This window comes from Elephantulus edwardii, unplaced genomic scaffold (assembly GCF_000299155.1).
Source record: "Elephantulus edwardii isolate Elephantulus edwardi_28Jun2011 unplaced genomic scaffold, EleEdw1.0 scaffold00310, whole genome shotgun sequence".
Classification (NCBI taxonomy): Eukaryota; Metazoa; Chordata; class Mammalia; order Macroscelidea; family Macroscelididae; genus Elephantulus; species Elephantulus edwardii.
This window is the reverse complement of record NW_006400060.1, coordinates 971,734-977,376: the sequence shown is the minus strand read 5'-3', so window position 1 is coordinate 977,376 and position 5,643 is coordinate 971,734.

Sequence of the window (5,643 nt, the reverse complement as noted above, 5' to 3'; positions counted from 1 at the left end):
ATTGAAACAGATGAGGGAGAAAACTGTTTAAAAGAGATAGGTGATTAGGTATTACTGTCATGACAGGAGTCCAGAGCGAAGGCTGTACAGTGGAGTCGACCTGGGGGGAGGGCTTGTAAAACAATGAAAGAATTTTTCTTTTTCTTTTCCAAGAGGGTAGTGTACTAGCGGGAAGGGTTGGGAGGGGAGAAAAGTGCAACAATGAATGAATGGAAATCCAACATCTCTAAATTTTCATTGAAATGAGTAATAAATTAGAAAAAAAACTAAGAAAGAGGTATGTCAGGGTTGTATTCTCTCTATATACCTATTCAATCTGAATGCTGAGCAAATTATTTGAGAAGTTGGAGTCCATGAAGAAGAGTGTGATCAGAGGAAGATTCATCAATAACCTGTGTTATACAGATGATACAACCTTGCCTGCTGAAAATGAGGAACACTTGAAGCCATTATTGCAGAAAATCAATGAATACAGCCTTCAATATGGATTGGATCTCTTACCACTGGAGCAATAGGCAATATGATAGCTGTAGAAAAAGATTAAAGTTATCAATTATTTCATCTTGCTTGGATCCAAAATAAACACCTTTGGCCCCAGTAGTCAGGAAATTAGGAAATGTATTGTACTAGGTAAGTCTGAAGTCAAGGATCTCTCCAAATTATTGAGGAACAATGAGATCAGTTTGAGGGTTAAGATGCATCTGATTCAGGCCATGGTTTTTCTGGTCACTTGCTATGCATCTGACAGCTGGAGAATGAATAAAGATGACAGAAAAAGAACTGTCTTTGAGCTGTGAAGTTGGAGAAGAGTATTGAATATTCCATGAACTTCCAAAGAACAAATAATTATGTCTTGGAGAAAATGTAGCCAGAGTGCTCCTTGTAGGCAAAGATGATATGCTTCATCTCATATACTCTGAGCATGTTGCTAGGAGAGACTATTCCTTGGAAAGGGACATCATGTTTAGAAAAGTGAAAAGAATCTTAGAAAAGTGAAAAGGATATCATGCTTAGAAAGGTGAAAGGATCTTCCTCTCTTACATGATTTTATTTAATTTTGGTGGAATAGTTTTGAATTTTTCCAAGAACCAGTATTACTGAATTGTTGTTGTTGTTGTCATCATGTGCTGTCAGGTTCCCTACTCATAGTGACCCTATATACAATAGATCTGAAACCTGCTCTGTCCTGAGCCAATCTCATTGACTCTGGCACACCTACCCCCATTACCCCAGTTACTGTGTCAATCCATGTCATCCATGGTTTTCTTCTTTGCTATACCTCCACCTTTCTGAGAATGATTCCTTCTCAAGGACTGGTCCCTCCTGGCCACATGCCCAAAGTATGTGAGACACCTTCAAAATCCTAGCCTCCAAGGAGAAACTTGGTTTTAGCCTGTACGAGACAGACCTATTCGTTTTCTTGGCAGTCCATGGTATGTTCAAGACTCTTCTCCAGCACCACATCTCAAAGACATAGATTCTTCTTCTATCATCCTTAGTCACTGTCCTGCTCTCTGATACATAGCAAATAATTGCAAAGACCATGGCCCAGATCATGCACACCTTATTCTCTAGACTAACATCATTGCTTTTCAGTACTCTGGAGAGGTTCTTGACAGCAGATTTTCCCAGTGCAATTAATCTTTTGATTTCCTGACTGCTGATGTCAAGTGTGTTGGTTGTGGAGCCAAGCAAGCTGTAATTGTTAACAACCGCAATGTATTCTCCATCTATCATCATGCTTACTGAGTTATACATGTGGAAGTTGTTGAACATGTATATTATTCATTTGTATTTTACCATATACACACAAAGTAGTTGAAGGAAATAGCAGCTATCAGCTGTCAGGATCTGCTTTTTTAAATGTATTTCTTTTATTCCAGGGTGGTCATGAAGCATTAAACTTCAACAAAGCTAATGCCATTGTGACAAGTCTAAAACAGAAAGCCTCCTTGGGGAGACCTAACGGGGACAAAATAGATACTGCTTACCCAAGGTAAGTGTATCCTCTTTTAGTTAGTTGAGCTGGCAGATTGTGTAAAGGCAATAGAGCATGTTGAACAGTATTCGGCAATGATATGCAGCATAAAGTATCTGCACCATTCTTAGACACTTGCTTAAAATTGAGAAGATTTTTTCCTGGGATTCTGGCACAATAAGATCGTGTAAATGAGGAGACATGCTTGCTGTCCCACCAAGCCCCCATTTAAACATTGTGCCCATGAGATTCAGTTGTAGCATAATATATACAATGTGTTGCACTGCTAATTGAAATCCAACAACTTCTCTGCCAACATTTCTCCTCCAAGAAGAAAGGTGGACTATCTCCATCTATGAAGGCCTTGGGAATTTGATGGAAGCTTGTGAACTTGATTTAGAGAACCTAAATAATTAAAATATATTTTGGGCCTTAATTGCTTCTATTGAAAGTAAAAAAAAAATCTCGTTTGAATTATCAAGAACTGATGACTGAACCACAGGGAATCTTTCTGGAGGATTTTAGAAACATATTTAAAGAATGAGAATATTTAGTGCTATGAAACCAGTCATTGCAAAGGGGGAAAAACCTAAATTGACTGTGTTAGATAAACTCCCAGAAAAAGTTGGTAGGGGAAGATCTGTTCAGTTCCAGAAACATCATTGTAAGCCCACCATTCACTATTTGAGAAGCTATGGTATTGGTGAACAGTACTGCATATCCCATAGACTACTAAGGAAATAAGTAGTCCTCCTATCTTGGAGGAAGTGCAACCAGAGTGCTGCTTAGAGGCATGAATAGTGATATTTTGTCTCGCACACTTTGGGCATGTTGTCAGGAAGGGCCAGTCCTTGGTAAAAGACATCATGCTGGGATGGATGGAGGGTTAGAGAAAGAGGGAAACCCTCAACAAGATGAATTGGCACAGTGACTATAACAGTGGGTTTGAGCATATCGGAGCTCTTGAGGATGGCACAGGACAGTGCAAGGTGCAGATCTATTGTTCGTAGGGTTGCTATGAGTCACACTTTACTTTATGAAACCTAGAAATAATAATTCTTGGTGTGTATTCTCTTTTGTTGGAAGCAGGAGTGGCATCCACTTCCTAAACAACATGCCTCTGGAAACTCTATGAACTTTGAGAAATGATAGTTATCAGAAGGTTTCAGGTCTTTTGTTCATTGGGTCTCTATAAGCCATGCTCAACTCAACAGCAATCAACAACAACAACAATAATAAATAACATGGGGCAAACAGAACTACATTAATGGTTCCTGTTCTTAGGGAGTATGTATACAAACTTTATGGACTTTGTAAGTAAACCAGTATAAAATTAAAAAAAGAAACCAACCATTTAAAAAAGAGAGAGAGAGATGTATACAATCAAGTCAGAGTAGAATATAATGCACTCCCTGTATGAAAATAGGCATAGGAACATCTGAAGAAAGAAAACAGATACATGGGAATGATCAAGAAAGGCTTCATGGAAGCAGTAGAGAGAACACAGTGACTAGCATCTAAATGTCTCTGAGTCTGAATTCTAGTTCTGACACTTTCCTTTTATGAGACCTTGAGCTAGAAAATCCTCTCAGCTTTAGATTTCCCCTCTGTAACATGAGGATTATGTTAGTAAATACCTGCTCTACTCATTTGCAGAGGGAACTATAGTGGCCTACTGGTAAGGAGCTACTCTGTCAACCTAAAGGCACGTGGTTCAAATCTACCAGTCACTCTGTAGGAAAAAGATATGCAATAAACTGCTATGCAATTTACTGCCTCTGAAAACCCACGGAAGTGAGCTATGGGTCAATTCTGACTCCACAGTACTCAACAGCAACTCACTTGCAGAGTTGTTGTGAAGATTAAGTAAGACAATATATGAAATCCTGCTGAAGATTATCCAAAACTACTGGAACAGTACATTAACAGAGAACTACCAGAAATATAAGCTGGATTTAGAAGAAACCGTGGCACTAGAGACATTGTCGCCAATGTCTGATGAATCTTGGCTGAAAGCATAAAGTACCAGAGGAATGTCTAGCTGTGCTTTATTGACTATGCACAGTTATTTGACTGTGTATATCACAACAAATTGTGGTTAACTTGAGAAGAATGGGAGCCCCAGAACATTTGATAGTGCTCATGCAAAATCTATACTTTTACCAAGAGGCAGTTGTCAGAACAGAACAGAGCAAGAAAACACTGCATATTGAAAATTGGGAGTACATCAGGGATGTCTCCTGTTTCCATACCTTTTCAATCTATATGCAGAAAAGATAATTAGAGAGGCTGAACTTTACAAGGAGGAGTGTGATATCAGTACTGAAGGAAGACTCAACGACAAATTGCATCGCACAAGTAATATGGCCTTACTTGTTCAAACTGAGGAGGACCTGATGTGTTTGCTGCAGAAACTGAGGAGGACCTGATGTGTTTGCTGCAGAAGGACTGTAGTCTTCAATATGGACTGAAGCTTAACATCAAGAATATAAAGATTAATAACTATGAGATATCATCTCACCCCAGTCAAAATTGCAAAATTTAACAGGACAACAAGCAACAAATGCTGGCGAGGTTGTGGAGAAACTGGAACCCTTATTCACTGTTGGTGGGAGTGTAAAATGGTGCAACCACTGTGGAAGGCAGTATGTTGCTTTCTCAAAAAGTTGCAAATAGAGATACCATTTGACCCAGCAATTCCACTACTGGGAATATACCCCAAAGAGACCATAACTGACATCCAAGCACATATATACACACCCATATTTATTGTGGCTTTGTTCACAATAGCAAGGAGTTGGAAACAACCTAAGTGCCCATCAACAAATGAATGGACAGAGAAGCTGTGGTATATTTACACAATGGAATACTATGCTGCATTGAAAAACAAGGAACTCATGCAATATTATTAAAAATGGGTGACCCTGGAGGACATTATGCTGAATGAAGTATCTCAGTCACAAAAGGACAAATACTACATGGTGCCACTGTTGTAAAACAGGACTGACCTTGGGGTTGGGGAGAGACTGAGAAAGATGGGTTCAATAATGTATACTGCACTGAAACAGATGAGGGAGAAAATGGTTTACAAAGGATATATAATTAGGTATTTTTGTCATGACAGGAGTCTAGAGCAAAGGCTACATAGTGGAGTGGACCTGGGGGAGGGTTTGTTAAACAATGAAAGAATTTTTCTTTTACTTTTCTAAGAGGATAGTGTTCTGGGGGGGAGGGTTGGGAGGGGAGAAATGTGCAAAAATGAATGAATGGACATCCAAAGTCTCTGTAAATTTTTACTTATATTAATATTAACTTTAAATTTAAAAAATTAGTTAGAGTAATGAAGGCAATGGATTTATAACTGCTCATGCTAATAACACTGTATCATGGCATGGAGGAGGAATAGTGAAACTGTATCCACATTTACAATAACCATTTATGGAAAATAGGAACTGCATTGGAACATGTATTTCCGTATTTCTGGAATGGAAATGATCATATTGTTAATATTTCTAGCCTTAAAATGAAAATATTATATTGTTCAAAATTATTTGTTTAAATTTTCCCCTTTTTTAATAACTGGGATCTAGAGGGAAGAGAAAAGACCAGAGAATGGCCAAAATTATTGGGGCAGCTATTGCTGCCAGTTTAGGGCCTGTGTCAGG